General features: G+C 41.8%; 1 protein-coding gene across 1 annotated transcript in view; it reads left to right on the top strand.

Moving 5' to 3' along the window:
* The window catches only part of CDKAL1 (CDK5 regulatory subunit associated protein 1 like 1), a 335233-nt gene that overhangs the window by 58157 nt on the left and 256274 nt on the right, over positions 1–20802 (top strand). The gene's annotated exons all lie outside the window — the stretch shown is intronic.

The following is a 20802-nucleotide window of genomic DNA, read 5'->3' as shown; positions in this document are numbered from 1 at the left end:
CCCTGACTGCTGCTGGTGTTGCACTTGGTGGTGAGATGGGCTTTTTTTGGCTTTGTTTGCTGTTGCCAAAAAAAGAAGGGAAAGAAAAAAAGCTCTTCCCAGAATACTTCCAGTTAGTGTGTGTTGGCCAACAGAGCTGATGACAAGATTCCAGTTCAGTTGTGGCCATCTCTCTTACTTTGCTAATCCTGTGCCGGAATTGATGTGGTATGGTGTGTGTCCTTTAGCTAGTACAACAGAGTTGGTTAAGAAAGAGGGTCTAACTAAAAGCAATTGACAGAAATGTTGCTTTGAACTCCATGCTTCTGTTGCTGCTGTATTAATGATCCTGATGTAATTTGTAGCCTGGGTTTATTCCTCTTTTTCATTACTTCTCCCTATACTCATTTCTGTTCTGACAAAGGTATATCCTGATTGTCCTCTGTTTCTTCTGAGTCACTCCTGTAGCATTCATCATTCATTCTCAACACTCAAACCCTGCCAGTTCCTAATTATGGAGCAGGACAACTTTTGTTGTTGTTTCTGACCATTTTTTTGATGCTCACTCAACATAGGAGAGAAACATACGTGGGTGCTTCTTCATTGGAATTTGTTCTAGAGGAGCTTCCTTGGAAATAAAGTTACTTTGCTCTTTGGTCTCATGCTCCATTGATTTCTATGTGCTCTGATGATTTTTCTTGCCTGTTACATCTCAGATATGTGACTCACTTTTCCTAAGGACCTCTGACAATTCAGAGGGCATTGTGTGTTTCTGGCTACTCATCCTTCCCCTTGCTCGATTTGTTCCTGAATGCTGTTATAAGGTACTTGTCTGTTCAGCCGTTGTGGTGTTTATGGCTTCTCATGATATGGAGTAAGTGTGACCACTATAATTACCTTTGTTTCTATATATAATTAATATATAACACTAATACATTCTTTTATGTTGCTTGCATCCACTTTAAGGCATGCTCCAGTGTGTATTCGATCCTTGTCTTTCTGGTAGCTATGAGTTGTGACAAAAGTGTGAGGTCTTTTAGTGCTGCAATAGCATTGTGTGGCTTCCAGTGCCGTCCTTGCTTCGGTTTTCACCAGTTGATGAATAAACACCACGTGTGAGGTCTCACTTCCATGCTGGAAGGAGAATCAAAACCTGCAGATTTTGTTGTACTTTTAACAAGACTTTGGTCTTAGACCAAGCAAATTGTTTAAGGATGTCAGGTCCAAGTGGACTAAGTTGAAGAGTAAAAGGCATGACCGCCTTTGGATGCTGCAGAATTTCTGTTCACCAAACACAATTGTGTTGATATTAAGTGCAGAAAGAGGTCATTCTTTAAGAAACAGAAAAGCTTGCTAAGAGATAAGAGCAACTTTCTGTTGCTGGTCATCTTTGCAAATGAAGTTTAACCCCTGGAGGAAGGGTTGTTGTTCTTTTGTCCACATTTGTCAATGTCATTTATAGGATGCATTTGGCAAATTGATCAAAACCAAAAATGACCCACTAATTTAGAACAGTGTTACCACCTCTTTAAAGCAACATTTAAGCTTTTACTAATGCATTTCCAGTGTAAAAGTAGACTGTTGGCTTATATTTGTGTGGACTGTTCATACAGTAAAGTTGAAGCTGTGAAACAAGTATTTCAAAGCTCTTCATTTCATAGATGATGTTAGCATAAGAAAGTCCCTTCTGTTGCTTTTCTGAGATGAGTGTCATAGCCTTGGATGTTGCCATGACTTTCTGTGTTTGTGTTGGAGCACTCAAGGTAATGGGAGCACTGAGAAATGTAGCCAGGAGTACTGCTATTCTCTGCTCTCGTGTTGAAGAAATCTGGGGAAGAGCTGGCTTCTCTAAAGTAAAAATGCCTTTGGAATGAGCTTTGTGGATTGGCAGAAAACTTGGTGCTTGAGTTTTTGAAGAGAAATTGCCAATAATAGTCCTTCTTTCTCAAATGAGGGCAGATAATGTTGATGAAAATCTTATCATTTAGCTATGATGAAAGGCTCACAGGCTCACCAAGTAAGGAAGTGCCTGTATTCAATGCTGTATTCGCTGTGCAAGAGAATCATTTTCTCCTCTGCCCTTGTGAGACTGCATCTGGAACCTTGTGTCCAGTTCTGGGCCCCTCAGTTGCAGAAGGACAGGGAGCTGCTGGAGAGAGGCCAGCACAGGGCCATAAAGATGATGGAATGGAGCATCTCCCTTCTGATAAAAGGCTGAAAGAGCTGGGGCTCTTCAGCTTGGAGAAGAGGAGACTGAGGGGTGACCTCATTCATGTTTACAAATATGTAAAGGGTGAGTGTCAGGAGGATGGAGCCAGGCTGTGCTCAGTGATGGCCAATGATAGGACAAGGGGCAACAGGTACAAGCTGCAACAGAAGAGGTTCCAAAGAAACCCAAGGAAAGCCTGCTCTGGCGGCAGGGTTGCTCTAGATGAGCTTTCGAGGTCCCTTCCAGCCCTTGAGATTCTGTGATAAACAGGAGTTACTTAGTTTTGAGTGGAAGCTATCAATCTATTAACTAGAATTTTAAATTACAGATATTTTCTAAGAACACCAAGAGAAGCTGATGTGACTGACTGCTGCACAGGCTTCATCAGAGTCCTGACTGGGAAAGATTCCTGCACAATGCTTACATATTGACAGTCATGGGAGATGTCAGCAGTCACACACTGTTAACCAAAATTAGTTTGAGTATAACGTGGCTCATTCTCTTTAATAAAGACAAATTTTTAAGGCACTCTAATCTTAGATGTGAAGTGTACAAATGAACTAGTGACAACATGGAATAGCTGTGTTTGGATAAGTTTTCTTGAGGCTCAACATTTTTCTGGCAAAAAAACTTCTAGAAGGGTTTTCTACTTCAGCATTTGATCTGTCACTTTTTATAGCTGTGTTCATATCACAAAACACTTCAATGAATTTTAGTGTTATGTTAATTTTAGTAGGTAACACTTCTCAGCTTGAGCAATGCCAGTTATATATAGCTGGAGAAGCTTTAGCATGAAGCATAGCGTTGTGCTCTCTGCCTTCCACATGTTGCAGAAGGATTTTATATGCTTACAACAAAAATATTGTTGAACTGGAAGTCTTCAGTTAAAAACTTACCCATCTGGTAAGAGTGGTTTGGTGGGGTTTTTTTCCTCATTTTTATACTAAGTTTTGTCATCCATGCTTTTATCATTTGAGCTTGATGGAAGCCATATCTGTTGAGGAAGGATTCTGTGATTTAAATCATGTCTGATAATGGCAGTGCTTTCGTTGCATTTGAGTGCATTCCTTTTCTTGCACCCATCTCTGCCATAAAAATGTTAAAAGCTGCTTGGCATGTTACAAATGCAGAGACAAAGCAGACCATATAGAAAGAGTGTTTTTCATTGTATAGTGTTTAGAAGAGAAAAGGGATTGCAGACTGGTTGTGATTATGCTTGTCACATGGTCATGTTTTGCAGAGGTTTGCCAGAGCCCAGGTTGGAAACTTGTGTGCATTTGAGCTTAATATTAAACAGGGTGGGGGGGGGGAAAGTAAAAGGATAGGACCTGTTAAAATAAACTTTTAAAAACTATTCAGGAAATATTTGTGACTGTAATAGGAACACCTTTCAGCCTGGTTTAAGTGCTGCATGGTATTGATGCTTTGAGAGGTTACATGGTACGGTTGCTAATTTAGTTGTACATTGCATATTATGCCTTGGATGCTTTAGGGGGCTAATTAGCTTTTAGATACTCTTTGAGTCTTGAGCCAGATGATTGAGGCTGATATTTGATTACCATTTTAAATAAGAAAGGATTGCCAGAACATCAGAGTCTGACTGTCATATCATGACTTTATATACCTGAACTTTTAGGCTGGGCTGTAGTTCCAGGTCCCTTGCTGCGTAGGCTCCTGGAGCACTGGTGCATTAAAGCAGCCTTTACAGACACTGAAAATCAGTGAGGTTCATTACTAAACATACAAGATACACTCTTCCTTGCAAAAAAAAAAAAAAGCATATGCTGAATATTAGACTGATAAAAGGGTATGATTCAGTAATATAAAGAGCTCTTGTTAGCTGGGGTACATGAGCTTTTCAGAATCAGTGTTTTGCATATTATATTACCCCCTGCGTTGACAGGTGTTTTGTTTCATCTGTTTAGGGGCAGATGAATTGAGCAGAAAAGGTGAATGCCTTGAGCACTGGAAGCAGGTGGTTGATAGCTTTGAATATTTATCTAAGTAACTGCATGTTGTCTGTTGTCCTGGCAGGCCTGGCTTTTCTTAGGGAGGGAGCATAAGAAAGCATGCAGAAACCTGCTGTAGCAGGATTAATGCAGAAGTCAACAGGATCTAAACTTGTCCTTACTGACAAGTGTGAGTTTTGTTTGGTTTGGGTTCCAAAGACTGTCTACTAATACTTAACGTGTGTTTGTCCTAAAACAGAAGCTGCTTGTTTGTCTGGGTGAGCTGGAGTGGAAAAAGCATCCTCTCTAGTGCTTCCAAAAGGATGTTTTCATGTGGTAATGTCAGAGACTATATCAGGAAGGGCAAAAATCATGTTGGGGATTTTTCTGTTCTGCCTGTGCTCAACACAGCCTTTGGTTTTACACAGAGCTCTGTGTAAAAATGTACTCTGATGTAATTTGTGTGTCTCTGTCTAATGCTCATCTGTGATGCTCTGATGGTATCCTGAGATTTTACTTTGGTATAGCTAGTCAGTGCAAGCAGGGATATCACACAATAATAGAATCTTAAGGGTTGGAAGGGACCTCAAAAGCTCATCCAGTGCAACTCCCCTGTCAGAGCAGGACCACCTAGAGTAGGGCACACAGGAACTCATCCAGCTGGGTTTGAATGTCTCCAGAGAAGGAGACTCCACAGCCCATCTGGGCAGCCCCTGCCAGTGCTCCCTCACCTCAGCTGGGAAGTTTTTCCTTGTGTTTCTTTGGAACAGCTCACATTTGGCATCAAATGCCTCAGCTGCTATTTTGACCCTTGGTATACCATTCTTGTAAAGGACATGAACACCTATTTCTTTTGAGTTGAACTTTCTTTCTAGCCAACATTGCCTCTTACTTGTAAACTTTTTAAACCTTTCATGAAGAAACAGCAGCAGCACAGGCAAGAAACAATTGACCACAGAATTATTTCACTCCAAGTATGTGTTTGAATTTGAAAACTTCCTGAGAGATAATGTCTGATAACTGCTTTTAACTGGCTAAGGAAGGGCTTTTAAAGTAACTTTTTTTATGCCTTGGTTTAACAGCTCACAGCACAATGGAAACTGGCGCTCCTCAGTGCCTCCAGCTACCGACACAACCCAAATACTAACCAGCAAACTCTGTACACATTTGCTCCAAATAGGAAAAAGCCTATTGTTTTTCTTGGGTGTATTGTAGTTTATTAGCAGGATCTCAAGGGAAATTTAGTAGTGAAGATACAGAGGCTTATTTTTTGACAAAAGGACAATGGTAAATAAAATCATCTCAAATATAGCAAAACTAATTGTAGAAGCATTTTCTGAATACCTCTTAGTGGGCAGTGTGGGATTTTATCACAACAATTTAATATGACTCCAGATTTTCTTTCCCTATGCTGTTTTTAATGAAAACAATGCCCTTTAAAGTAACCCATTTCTGTAATAGGCTTCTAGTTTGTGGGCATTTACCTTGTACCAGTTGTCAAATAAAAATGTCTTCTCTGTGGAGCTGTTGATTGATACTTCTAACTCCAAATAATGAAAGAGAGCCAGGAATGTTATTCAGAGTCAGAAAAGATGCAACTATGGCTGTATCTCAAGTACAGTGAATGCCTCTTTCACATCATGTCAGAAAATGAATAGCATGTTTAACTGGGATCCCAGATCCACTTTGTAACTTCTTCAGGAAGGGAAGCAGCAGAAAACTTCAGATTGTCCTTAGCTTCAGGTACCCCTTTGAAAGAATGACTCCAAATTCAAATATTAAATCTCAAAGACTTCCTTTTTTTGTGTTTTATTTCTTGCTTTTAGCAGGTGGTCTCTTGTTTAGCTAGTATTGGATACATTTCCTAGCTTAGTTATATGAACTGTATTGGCCTGAACCAGCAAAGACATTTAATACAGAAAACTCTTTCAAGATAAAGACCATGAAAGTGAAGGGTATGTGATTACCTGAGAAGTGGAAGCAATGGTTATTTTAGTTCTGTAGGCACAAAAGTTTTATATGGCATGGAAGTTTTATATGGCCTGTTTTGGTCCTCATTCACCTTGCAGGCAGTGTTGTGGAATGCTTGGTTTCATTACAGTATCTGGTAATTCATGAACATCCTGTGAAATGGAGATTGGATGAGGGGCAGGGAGGGGGAAAAAGAAATCAACATCCTTTCTCAATGGTTTTGCAATGGGAAAAGAATTTGTGTTATTTATTGTGGAAATACTGTGCAGTCATGAAGACAGCAGCTCCCCAATGTGACTTAGATACAGATCTCTTAAGGATCCAGAGGAACAGAGGATAACACTTAGTGGTCCTGGCCTATTGTAGACATCAAGGAAGAAACCTCCCCACCCAATATGTCAGCCTTTCATGTTGTTAACCTGCTGCTTATTGTTGTTTATGATGTGCTTTGAAATAGCAGCTCCCTTCTTTCTGTCTCTATTCTTCTGTTCCAGCAATAGACATGCTCATGAGAGAGAGGATTATTGGTTTGATATTTAAAATACGTTGTTTTTCAACATGAATGGCATAGTTTGAATTAAATACAGTGTTAAAGCACCTCTTGAGCAAGATGTTTGTTTCAAGTCAAGAGTTGACAGCTTTTACAGCAAGCAGTGCATGCTCTTCAGTTTGTGGTCTCTGTTTGTTTCACAAAAGATACCAGTGAAGCATGTTTGTTGCAAAAGTTTGAAGTTAAGCTGTTGTGAAATGCTACTCAACATGTTATGATCATTGGAGGAAGGACACTTAGAATAAGCCAGGTATTGCACGCCCTGTCATTCTTCACTCATGCTGTGGTTGGGGTGCAGTGTGCTTTGCTTGAGTTTCTTGTGACTGTTGCTCAGGAATCACATGCTAACGTGACATTGTCACAGTCTTAAGAGAATTATCGGGGAGTATGTTTTTACTGAGGAGATTGGGCTGTAAGTGACTTCCTCTAACATCCTAAATTACATTACTTACATTATGATGCTTCCAGCTGGAGTCTGTTCCTTGGTGCAATGTTTCCATGTGAAGAGAGGAAAACAGATCGAGTTGCCTCATTTCTCTCCTTTTTCCCCCTGCTCCCTGCTGGAAACCTCCCGGGGGGTGCAGCTGCCACTGGCTTTACCCCCTGCCAAAGATGCTTTGTGGCTTCAGGAGCAAATGGGAGGTGACAGGATGGAGAGTGCAGCTTTATTTTGCCTTAAAACATGCTTCAGGTAGCTTCAGTTGTGGCTGATGCTACATGTTCCTTTCCTGCCTTTACCTTCCCTGACAGGGACAAGCTGTTGAAGCAACACAGCTTTGGTGTTCTTTTGTTAACCTTTGCTGACTGTCCTGAGGATTTGGGGTGTCCAGATGTTTGAAATAGTATTAGGAAATCATTACAGCTGTGTGTGAGGGGCTTGTTTACTTCTCCAGTGCTGATTTGTAATGCTTTCCTCGGTATTTTTCCTTGGTTTCTAATTTTAATGCAATTACAATAGAGACAAAACTTTTCAATATGACTTTTTTTTTTCCTGCTTTGCCTGACTTTTGAGTGGCACTGAGAAGCTTCTGGTAACTTTTAAGGAGGACACCTATTTCTCAGCATTGAGATGTGAAGTTGCACAATAGGATGTTTTGGGTAGTGATTCACAGTAGATCTGGATATTTATTTGTTTGGTTTTTTGTTTAGCCTTTTTTTATTACAAGGAAGCTGACCTCTTGCAATGGTGTGGGCCCACAGAGCCATTAACCCATTGTCCTTATTCAGCAGCACAGGGATTCAGTTTCCATTTCTGTGCCAGAAGAGGCAATGCTTATTTGTTATTTTCCTTGTAACAAGTGTGCTCATTCACTTAAGATGCTGCCTTGAGATGTTAAAACCCTCAGCTCAGCCATGAACTGGAGCCTGTATGTGCAGGAATTGTAGACTTACAGAAGAAGTATATACAGAATGTGAATGGAAGAGGGACATGGCTGGTCAAAACTGCAAGCAGACCTGTTAAGAGTTGTAGCACGTTTCTCTTGGTGTTTGGTGATAAGAGATACTGCTTCTGAATTGGAACCTGAAATTCAAGTTGAGAATATTTTCAGAACCTCTCATTAGATGTGTTATTCCACTTTATGACTAATACTAATTGCAGCCTGATCTAGGTGACGCTGCTTCTGCAGGGGGATTGGACTAGATGATCTCTAAAGGTCCCTGCCAACCCCTACCATTCTATGAATACACTGGACCTTCTGCAGGAATTCAAGGGATGATACTGGAGCGATAGTGCAGCAAAACTTAATGATAGAGCTCATGGGGAAAGTGGTTATATTTAAAAAACCCATCTTATAATTTCATGGCTGCATCATCACAAGCAATAAGACACATCCATGTGTAGTGTCCAGACATCAGGGGCCATGACCTGTATGTTGCTGTGGTATTATTCATGGGATGAGAAGAAGAACAACATGTCCTTCATTCCTAGGTTGGCTTTTGATGTGCCATTTGTATTCTGTAAAGTACTCAGCAGGTTAGGATCTTCGGTTTTTTTCTTTCCCATGCTATGCCTGCAAGTGTTAGGGTTTGTCTACTTCTATCTACATATCTGGGTTATCTTAAAGCTGTAGTGATTCTCTCTGTCTTCCTGCTACCATCTGTGAATAGCTCAAGTTTCTGTTTTAGTGTGAGTGCAGATTCTACCTTCTAGGCTGCCACTTGTTTTCCTGCCATGCTATCCTGAGAAGCTGTGTACAGTGTTGTGAAGGTCTGGGTCACCTACTAATTCATGTGATGTCAACATGTGCCTTTTAACATCCTTTCTGATGCTTCCATGCCTGTGCATCCCCTAACCACACCAGTCATAATAGTCTTACTACAAATCTCACCAGCACGCTGGTAAAAAGCTACTAAAGAGGGATATTGTTTTAATATTATCTTAATGGAGCTTTCCATTGCCACACTTGCAACTTACAGGTGTAATTCTTTTAAATATGTGTTTTGTGAATTGAAGAGGCATTTTGTGTAACAGAGGCTGCTGCTGCTGAGGTAGAGGAAAATCACCACACAGAAATCAATCAGTTCACTGCAGTTCACTAGTCAGGAGCCTTGTTATTTCTGCAGTATCCCAGTTTTTGCAGGCTGCTGTGGTTGATGCACCAATCCTCTGGCATTGAGGTGAGATAAGAGTGTTTTCAGTTGAGCTGGTACTGACTGAGGCCAGTCTCACTGCTCAAATCAGAGCTGGTCATCACTTGTAATACTTTTTGAAGACTCAGTGGAAGGTTACGTTCTGTCCTCCCCATCGTGCTGTTTACCTTTCATGACAGGCCTTTGCTGGTGCCATGAGATGAGTTTCAGAATAACAATCTGCTATTTTCTCATTCTTTTCAAGAAACATCAACAAGCAAAAGGTGTCACTTTAGTTTGAGAGTAATGAGTAATGCCTTCCATCAAACCCTGTTGAGTATGCCTCCAGGGCATGTAGTGTTAAACTTCATTTTCCATCTTCTCCATGTAGAAACCCAGGGAAAAGAAGTAAATTGTAGCTTTATTTTTTTGTTGAAATGATGATATTCAGTTGCCTATTTTTACTATTGTGTGTGCTGAAAACTGTCAGAGTGCCAATGTTAAAAGCACCTCTTGGACTTCTGTGAGGTCCCATGCTGATCTGGAGTCACTAGGGAGTATTTCCTCTCTTGCCTGGGCATGGTTTTAAGCATTTATCCTGTTTTTCTATGCTCTGTTTTCTAGGATGCCCCTACACATTGTGGGGAGAAGGGAAATGTAGTAAGTGAGATGGGTAAACTTGAGTTACAGCAGCAGTGAGGACAAGTGTGCTTGGGTTTGTCCATCACAGTAACTGTACAAGACAGCTATTGAAATAAAGCAGCTTCCTTCAGTTAAAAACCAGTCTCTATGCCCACAGATGAGCTTTCCATGCTCCACTTCTTCTGGACCTCTTCCTGAGCTGTTTTACAAGGCCATGCTTTCTGCTGTCCTGTATAACCCGTCCTTATGACTGAAGAACAGCTGGAGTTCAGAGTCAGCCTTACTTAGATGATATGCATTATTAAATTACCCTAACTTAATTTCTAATACTCTGTTTCCTAGGTTTCCCAGGGCTTTACAAGGTGAATATCTAGGTATTAGGAAGGCTTAAGTTAAATCTGGATTGTGGGAAACTTGTATCATAGAGAGAAAACAAGAGAATACTCAAAAATAGCATAAGACCATTGCTTTCTTGCTGTGTTCAAATAAAGGGCTTCAATTACATTCCTGTTTCTTTAAAATTAACCTAAACCATGTTGGCTTGTAGTTTTTGACAGTTGATATAATTATGTTTAATTATCTATGCAGGTTGAGAAGTTTAAGTACAAGTGGGGATCTTCATCAGCCATCCCTAAGACCTCTTCTCTGTTTTCCTGGTCTTGATTCAGTGACTTTCTGAGCCACCCCCCCATAACCAGGCAATGCCTAACACAAACAGTCTCTCCTCATCTTTGTGTGGGTTATCCAAATACCCCGTTGCTCTGGCACGTGCAGAAAATGAGTTCCTCATTGTGGTTTTAAGTAGGCTTGTTGATTCATTGCTTTACTCCAGATATGGAGTTGGTAGTGGTGGTCTTTACATTTGTAATGACTAGAATTGTCTGCAGAGAAGTACATCGTCTACTAGTTGGGGGGAAAAACCTAAAACACCCACAAAACAAATAAGACCCCCCCTCAAACAAGCAAACCACTCCTTCTAGACCTGTAATATGGGATGTAAAAGATATACTGCTACATTGCATGCTGGAGCTTTGCATATGTGTGTATATAAAGGTTCCTAGCTTTATACTGCCCGAGGATGTTGTTAGATGTCTCTTAGAGAGCAAAATTGTCTCTTGTTTGTCAAAAGTGGTATCATGGAGCTGATTTAAGTAATGAAATCCTTAAGCAAAATGGCCATGCCAGTCCCCTGCTCCTTCATCCTGGTGAGGGAGGTTGGCTCTGAGAGTGTGACATGATTATAACTCTGACTGTAGCCAGTATGAAATACATTATCTTGAATGCAGTCTTCCCCTGTCTGTAATGAGTCATTTGTAAAGAGACAATAAAGTAACTTCCCGTTGTGCCTCCCAGCCAGCCGGTGGCCTCATAAACCAAGGTTTTGGGGTGGCAGCGGTAAGAAACACGGGGGTAGCTCTATCAGTGGTTACAATTACGACTGTTGTGGCAATTTTCAGAGGAAGTCATGCCTTAAGTCATAAATTACAGATCAGCTTAACACTCAAAATATTTTCCCATAAACACAGGCATCATCTCTTTCATTAGGGGTTACTGTGTTGGGAGATGTGATAACACATCCTTGCTCAGCACTGAGTTGAAAATGTATTCAGAGGGGAGGGAATACAGGTAAGGTGTATATGAAGTCCACTGGAAAGTACCACAGCCATGACCTAGTGCTGAATTGAATTTGCATCCCTATGTTGATCTAATCTATGATATTATTAATGTTTGAAAACCACTAATGAAGCTTCTTGGTGTTTCTGCCCTGTTGGCTTATGAGAAAGAATCCCAGGTAGCTTATAGGTGTTTCTTAGTAAAGACTAGAAGAAACGTTCAAAACATCCACTGAGTTTGGTACAAGTTTAATTTCTGATGGAAAGGGATCTCAAGGTGTAAATTGCTGATGTGTTCAGCAACTTCATTTCCAGACTTTGGGACTTAACTCCGATTTCAAGGTAAACTGTCCTCACAAGGTGCGACTTTAACAAACCTGAAGTTAAGGAGCTAAATGTGTTCATTTGTTAAGTTAGTAGTTCATAAACCCTAGCAAAACTCCTCTGAAAACTGCCTTGGAAGGCTAAAAGCAGAAATGATTTCTGGCTTGTGGAAGGTGAAGCAAATACTGTGGTTTATCAGTGTTCAGCTTGTGCCACAAGCATTAGAACAAGAGGGAACTGCCTCAAGTTGCACCAGGGGAGGTTCAGGCTGGATATGAGGAGGAATTTCTTTACTGGAAGGGTTGCCAGGCATTGGAATGGACTGCCCAGGGAGGTGCTGGAGTCACTGTCTCTGGAGGGGTTTAAGAGACGGGTGGATGTTGTACTTAGGGAGATGGTCTAGTGGTTGATAGGGCTGGGACAAAGGCTGGACTCGATGATCTTAAAGGTCTCTGCCAGCCAAAACGATTCTATGATTCTATGTGAGGTGATGCCAGGGAACAGATTTATCTGGGAAATGCCGAGTCTCTGTTACCTGTAGCACTCTGGGTGATTTTATGTACAAAGCAACCATGGAGCATGTATTTTTAAAAGAAATACCAGGGAGATTGAGATAGTATCTTCTGTGACACTGATTGTTTAGGAAAGTATTAGATTTCTTTCAAAGTTCACGTTGCTTCCTCTTGGTAGAGATTGCACAATTTTTTGGCAACCTTCTCTCATGTGTTAGGCTCAGAGGAGGGCAGACTTCTGCTTTACATGGGATATTGTACATTTATAAACTTCTATGCAGTTGTTTGAGGATCAGTTTCTTCCTGCAAACATGATGGATATCAGAATGACAAGTGATTCCTACACTTGATGTGCTGATTTTTTTCGTTAAAGTGTGTGATGCTTCTAATTGGGAGCAGGTGATTTTTCTTGTAAGTGTTCCCATAAAATGTGTTCAGAGGCAAGTTTTTTAATCAGCTTTAGCTAAATACTTAACAGATTTTTTTTCAAAATAGAGGAAATCAACCAAGTGTGGACCAATGTCTTAATAAAAATGCTTCTTCCCCCTTTGTGTTTCATGCCTTCTGTTCTGTCGTGGGAGAGCTGGTTAAGCAATAGAACCACCAGCACGTGAAAACAGAGGAAAATAGGAGAGCAAATTTGAACCAGGAATGTTAATGGCTGCTTTGTTAGATACAGAATGACTGAGGGAAAGGGGAAGAAGCTCAAATCAGAGTAATTGTATTTGATTCTTGAAGTGTTTTACTGTAATGCCACGATTTTACCTGCAGTCTGTTGAAGTCATAGAAGTTTTCATCAGTGCTTTCAAACAGTTCTTTAGTCTTCCATAAAATCCAGTCAAGAGAAGAAAAGTTTGTAGAGTGAAGGACTAAGGTCACTTCATAGTCTTCATAACTGGAGCTCATTCTGTCTTATTTCAAATCTCAAGCTTTGGGCAGTAACCATCTCTGCACAGCCTTCACACATTAGTGACAGTTCTTGTCGTGGCTACAAGTGTACAGCTATGAAGAGTATTACTGAATTTGCAAGCTCAAGCACTGAGGTGAAGGATTTTTAGTGTCCTTATGGCTGTTCTGTGCTTCCCATCCCTGTAACATGCAAGTGCTGCACACAAATGGTTTCATTTCTTTTCACAGCGTTCTCTGTGGTCAGAGCTTCATGGTGTTTATTTTTTCTTATAGAAGTGGGAGCAGGGTTAAATGTATCGCTGTGTTTGGCCATCCAACATCTGACTCCTAAAGGTTTGATGCTTCTGAGCCTTTACTGGAGCTGTGACTGGGCAGCTAGTATGTGATAGCTGCTTCTACAAGTCAGGCAGGCACCATCCAGGCTCAGCTGTTCCCCAAGAAATATGGGTGCCTTTTAGAAGTATGAATGAGGTCTGGAGGAGAAGCATCCTTCAAAAGTGAATTGTGAGTTTTGTGGTTGCTTAGGGGTTGTTCTTAATGTCATTGTAGACTTTTTTGAGGATAATGAGGTATCTTCACTAGGAGACCATGATTTCTCTTTCTGGAGGTCACTGACTGCATTATCTGGCTTTTGCCATGACTGTTGTAAAAATTGCATTTGCCTTGATTAAAACAGGGGAGACCCATCCCATCCAACCCTGGATGAGACAGGAGGCTTGGGGAAGGCATGAGCCTGTATAAATCATGGTGTGAGAAGGGCATTGTGTGAGCAGGCCATAAAGAGGGAATCCTGCATGTGAGGGAGTGCAGTTTGTTAGATGACACTGCACTCTGTGCACCTCTGTAACCTTTTTCCCAGGCTGCTGAGCCAGTTGCTGTTTCCCCCAACATCATTCTCTGGTTCCACCTCTTCCCCTGCATTTATGTTGTGCCTCAACAGTTTTGATTCACTGAAAGGCAGAGGCTGACTTGCTCTCTGTTTGGGTAGTTAAGATGCAACCTGCTGCGTGCTGATGTGTTTGGAGGGAAAGATGTTCTCTCTGGACGTGCTCTGCAGTCACAGTCTGAAGGATGTGGTTGAAGTTGTTGCCTTCTGCTGAGCTGGTGCACCTGCAGTTTTTGAGAGGCCAGATTGGAGCCTTTTCTCGTTGTGTTGCAGAAAGCACATCTGTCACGAAAAACCTGCTCCGTTGCCCACCTTGAGATGTGGTTATTAAAAAGAAATCATCCTAACTTCAAAAAAAGCCAAACTTGGGCATAACATTGTGTGTCACTGCACTGGGTCTTCAGTCTTGTTCTTGGAAGAAATCTATGGCTTCAGGAGAGTTACAGTTTCATGCTAGAGTTTCCAGAACTAATTAGATACTCTGGAAATTTCAGCCTGCTGGAGGGGAGGGATTTTTGAGCTAAAAAACAAAAGTATTGACCAACTGTTAGAGTAGACCTTTTGTATGCAACCTAAGAAATAACAGCAGCTGAGTAGTACCTGACTTGATTTTGGCAATCCTGAAATTCTTTGAAAATGCCAACTAACACAAGAATTGTATTTCTACAAGTTAAAACACTGCCCCGAAGTCCCTCCCCAGCTGGCTCTGAAGCCAACTGCTTGGCAGGTGGTGGAGGGAGGTGATGGGGCCGTATGTTTTCCTGCAGATGGAGGTAGAGTTAACCAGATACGCTTTGTTTACCAAATGTTAATGGTTTCTGAAGGAACTAACTCTGCGCCTTCTGGAGCAGTTTCAGAACTGAGTTGGAATAGTTAAAGCTCAACAAATTGTTTTTAAGTGCTGTCTCATTATGGCTAATTAATGGGTTGGCTAACTCGCACTGCTCAGGAACAGCTATAGCCACAGTGGTTTAAAGTGCACCTCTAGAGCTGGTTGTTGTGGTCCTTGGAGACTATAAAATGGTTAAAGAAAGCCTGATGGGTTCTGGTTTTTCCCTGAACTTCTAAACCCCACCACATTGTCTTAGGGATGGAGACACTTGCCCCACGTCATTGCTGCCACTTTGCAAATGGAACTGATGGGTATGGCTCAGATTTAATCAGAAGCATTAAGTACTCCTTGATACACTTATTTCAGTGGCTGTAAGGACAGCAGTTAATATGTTTTGGTCTGTTTCTGCTTCAGTTGCATGTTGGTGTGGAAGGCTCACTGAGCTTGAACAATAAAAGAAAAAATCTGTCTCACCTTTCATGAGTTAAAGTTTAAACAGTGAGAGTTAACTATCTACAAACCAGGAGAAACAAAGGAGCTTTCTAAGCTTTGCACCTGTCAAATGCTGGAAATAATTGCTGTTCTAAAGCAAAAAACCCCAAACACAAGCTGTAGAGCAGCTGTCAAGCCCAACGTGTCGGGCATGTGCAGGTACCTGGGCCAAATGGGTTGTGGAAGTTGGAACTTTTGGTGTGCAAAGTTGAGATGTGTCTTGTTGTGTGGAAACTATGGGATACAGGTGTAGTGTTTGCACTGGAGGGAATGGCTGAAGCAGTCACGAGGGAGGTTGTGCTCAGGCAGGAGGTAGCCAAAGCCATGCTGTAGCTGGAGTTGGATGTGACTCAAAGCCTTTTTGCAGCTGTCTCAGCTGGTCTCGGGACAGGCAGTCTCTCCCCTCACAGACCCTCTCTCGCTATATCTCCAAGTCAGATGTGTATCATAGAATCACAAAGTGGTAGGTGTTGGAAGTGACCTTTAGAGCTCATCCAGTCCAACCCCCCTGCCAAAGAAGGTCCACTTAGATCAGGTCACACAGGAACGTGTCCAAGTGGGTTTTGAAGAGCTTCAGAGAAGGAGCCTCCACACCCTCCCTGGGCAGCCTGGGCCAGAGCTCCCTCACCTCACACTGAAATAGTTTCTCCCTATGTTTAAAGAGAACTTCTTGTGTTCCAGCTTCTTTCCATCACCCCTTGTCCTGTCAGCCGATACAAAAGAGAAGAGTGATTCCCTGACCTCCTGACACCCAGCATTGAGGTATTTGTCAATATTAATGAGATCCTCCCTTCTCCAGACTGAACAGCCTCAGTTCCCACAGCCTTTCCTCACAAGGGAGATGCTCCAGTTCCCTGATCATCTTGGTAGCCCTGCACTGGCCTCTCTCCAGCAGTTCCCTGTCCATGTTGAGTTGCGGAGCCTAGACTGGACACAAGACTCCAGATGCAGATGACCCCAAGAGAGAAGAGTGTTTGGCACAGCAGCCTGACACCTCAGCAAACTAAAGGAATGGGCCAACTAAACCTCCTGAGGTGCAGTGAAGACACATGGCTTTTGACTAGAATAGCCTCACGTTGAGGATGGGCTGGGAACTGATTGCGTGGAGAGCAGCTTTGTGGGAGTGGTTTTTGGTTATGTGTTGGGTGGTTTTTTTTGAAGAAAATAAACCTGGTGGATGCCAGGTTGAGTCAGCAGCGTGCCCTTGCAGCAATAAAGGCTTCTCTAATGTCAAAGAGCAGAGCCAACAAGAGCTGGTTTGGAAAACAATGCGCTTAAAACTAGAACTGCTCTCAGTGACAAGCTGCTTGTTTGCTCACACAGCGAGCCTGGAGCACTATTCTTCCCTGGTTGGGTTTTTGTTGTTGTTCAGAAGTCCAGATATTTGTAAATATTGTCTTTGTCCTTTTCTTAAGGAAAAGGAGATAGCAGGGCAGAAGCACCTATGCTTTCAAATGCTGTTATTACTCCAGAGTGCTGTGTTTGTAACGTTGACCTGGAGGCATGAGCTGAGAAGAGTTAAGCAAGAAAGGATCAGTAAAGAAGATAATTGTTAACTGTTTACAGAGATTTTCTTCCTAAAAGTGTTCTTTCTGAAATGAAATTACTTAATCCTTAAAACAGGGACTTCAGAGACTAAGTTGTCCATTCACTGTTCTGAGATTCTTGCATCTTGAATGTTTAAGTGGTTTCGCTCTCAATTTCAGGAGGAGGCAGCAGTAACTCTGAGGGAGGCAGCTGGACTAGGTGATCACTATAGATCTCTTCCAACTGAACTTTTTAGCAATATTCAATACATCTTTAACCCTTTACAAGCTTCTTTCTGCCTGTATATCTGGTGAATTTGTGTCCTTAGATGTTAACTGGTGTGGAAGCTCTTAGTCCATGAAGGTGATGCGGTTTATGATATCCAAGGATTGTGCCTTTCTGTCTCTCAGCGTTGGTCTCAAGGGATGCTCCTGTTTGTCTGGGATAGAGTCAGCTGTTGGTGTTGACTCCTTTGTTATGGACTGATGTCAAAGTAGGGACACATTGATGAAGAACTTATATTTTTGTTTGTTCCTCCTCCATTTTTTTTGGCACTTGAAAATAAGCCTTAAAAGGAAAAACCGTCGGCGTGTGTTTGTGTACCCAGCCCTCACGGACAGGTGGCTGATCTCATCTGGCATGCACTTAGTCATTTAAATGCAGTTAGTGACTGACAAGCTTGACCTGAGGCAGAGAACTGAAAGCTGTCCTCCATTTCCTTGTGAGCACCACCACACTGCAGCTGAGCCTCAGGCTGTACTTGGAGCAAGCACCTGTGTGATTAGCTGTACACTTGCTGGGTATGCAGGGGTATGAGTCACTTTACAAGGGCAGAGAAGATGTCAGACAATCCTTTGCTTTATTCCTGTCTAGACTAAATATTGTTCAAGGTACTACCATACTCATTCATTTTCCCTGTGTCTTTATGCGTGAAAATGCTTCATTATAAAGTCTCTTGGCATTTGTGCAACATATTCTGCAGATACACTTTAATACAGTAAAAACAGGGACTCTGGAATCAAATACAGCTATTTGTGTGCACCTCAAGCCACAATCTAGGCAAGTGGTTTGAAGCCCTGTGTCTTGAAGGCAAGTGGTCCCTGTTGTTTTTGTTGAAGTGGTGCATGTCTAGCCTTACAGCTTCAAGTGATAAAAGGCGATGTTGGGCTGGATCTGCACAGGTGTGCAAACACAGTGTTTGCTTACTCTGTTTGCTGCAATCTGAATCCTTCACTCCTCAAAGTATTTGTTTTCCCTGGAAAACGACATTGTAGTGAAATGTGTCAAATACCACGTGAAATATCAGTAATAGGTAGGCTGACTGATCACTTGAGAAGAAGGGATGGTGGGGATTTTTTTTGCCAGCAAAACTAACTAGTTAACAAAATGCAAGACCACCCCACCTCAGTATAGGACTGGCAAAACCCATGTTGAATAAACACCAGCATATAGGCTGTTTCTACTGTCTTGCCATCATTACCTTGACCTAGGGGAAAAATGATCCTTGTTGTGGCTTAACAAGTGCAAGAATTGCATCATTGACCTCTGCAGCTAAGGTTTGATTGCTGTGACAGGCTGATCCTGGCCAGCATGTAAATGTATTGCAGTTAAGTGCTATTGTTAGCTTCACAGAGGTGGTACCTTTTTGTTTGTTATCAAGGATGTGAAAGCAACGATGTTGGGACGAGAAAATGTCTACTGGTAGGCACCAGCATCTGTCTGTCTCCCTCCTCCTACCTCAGCGTTGCAGGAGTGAGCCCAAACTGTTCAGGAAGGTGATGTATCCTCAAAGCATCTTCCTTCCATTGGTCTTGGGTCCTCCTTGCCTTACTCCCAGGCTGTGGATTGAAGAGGAAAGACCAAAATCTTCTGCAGGGTTCATACTGAAGAGTGTGGAACCAAAACCTTTTTGTCCCCATACTCCTCTTGTTTTATAAAGAAATATACAGCTTCTTCCAGGGGCCAGGAAGCTACTGTGTAAGTAACGATGCTACAAGTACCCATGCAACAAGGGGAATATTAATTGCTGACAAGAAAAACATCTGTGCATTCATTCTCTGGGCTTTTTTCCCTTTCTTCCTGAAGAAAGGTGATTGCAATTTGAGTTGAAATAGGGACAGTCTTCGTTTGGATTTGGCTTGTGTATCTGATCAGAGCAGTGTGATAGTATCTTAATGTAACAAATGTTTGATAATGTTCACTTTTATTCTACTGCACTGTTAAAAATGCTGTGGCATGGGTCTGGACACCAAAACTGCAATACAAATGTCATATTAAAATAACAATTGAAAAGTATTGACATTTCTGGAACAGGTGAGGGAGTGAAGAATATAATCCACAGCGATTTATTATTCCAGCAGTTCTCATGTATGACACGTTGCTATTTATTAAATATGAAGTAGATTATACATCTGGTTTTAATTACCCTTTGAGCTGTTGCCCTTTCTGTTGAGATAGGGAGCTACAACAGTAAGAGGAATGGAAGTTAATAGTATTGCAGGAGGAAAGCAACAGGTTGAAGACATCAAAGTCAATACAAAGTGCTGGTAACAATCTGGGTTTCTTTTCTGATGTCAAGTAATTGTACATACTCTTAGTACCTGTGCACGTGAAATGAGTTTTGTTTGGTCTCAGGTCACTCAATTTATTGCCAGAAACAGAAAAGCTCAACAAAACTGTTAATGTAGTTGTATGAGTGTAAAAAGACCTCAGGGTTCTGCCTCTGGTTTTCTGTGCTTTAGCCCTTTCTCCTAGGTTGTAAGCTGTTTAGTTTGTGGCCTTTCCACTTCTGCAAGTGTTGGTGCCCTTTGTTTAAAAATACATAAATAAGGAGGAAAGAAATTCAAGACAACAAAACTCCAGAGCAGACAGTACCTTGTAGCTTGGGGATGATTTTAGGCATATCTGACTTCTGTCACATCAGTTGGGCAATGTCAGATCACTGAAAACTTTATAAGCATTCTATAACCTTTACTAAATAGATCCAAAATGCTATTTCAGGTTTCAAAATAATAATGCCAGGGAGAGAGTGGGGTTGCTTTTCACAAGGCTGAGAACTTCTGGAGGGAGTGGTGGCCTCTCTGGTGACCTTGTCCCCCTCAGATCACATGGCAGAGGGTACTGCAGGATGCATGTCAGATGCATATCTATTGGACCAGTGAGAAATGCATTGAAGTTTTGGTGTATTTAGTGGGCTTTATTCTGAGTAGTTCTGTTTACTAAGACTACTGTAATTACAATGACTGTATGTTTTTCTTCAGATGAACAAAGACATTTTCCTTTAGTGCACAGCAAAGTGTGTGAAGCAAAAAATTCCTTTCCTGTTTAAGAGGAAAAGTAAGTGATCACAGTTGCTTTGAATGCAGACAGATAAGACAACAAGCAAGTAGAAGTAGTGAAGAAGCTGTGCATTTTATCATAGGAGGCATAGGATGCACTTTGTAGCCTGTCCCAAGTTTCTTGTCTGAAATATGGGATGTGTTGGATTCTTCTCCCACAGCCCAGTGTTGGCTCCTGCTGTGAAGTCAGAGAGGGAGCAGGGACCTGTCTCCCACCCCTGGCTCAGGTGAGGGAGGGGATGTGAGGCTTCCCAGGTTAGTCACAGTTGTTACAGGTAAAGAAGTAACTGAAAGGTGGTCTGACTAGCAATAGTCCTGTGTCTGTCTGTCATAAAGTGTTTGAGCCATCTGTTGCTAGAAAAACCACCCCAGTTTACCACCTGGTGTTTCAGTGAGCCTAGAGGGTTATTCCTGATAAGCACTGGTTTACTTAATAAATATTGAAAGGGGGAGAAACTCAGGGAGAACAGGAGGGGAAGAGATGTGATTGTTTTTCTC

The sequence above is a fragment of the Colius striatus genome, chromosome 4 (genome assembly GCF_028858725.1).
Source record: "Colius striatus isolate bColStr4 chromosome 4, bColStr4.1.hap1, whole genome shotgun sequence".
NCBI classification, from domain to species: Eukaryota; Metazoa; Chordata; class Aves; order Coliiformes; family Coliidae; genus Colius; species Colius striatus.
The sequence above is the reverse complement of the archived record's forward strand: the minus strand, read 5'-3'. Positions and strand labels throughout refer to the sequence as shown.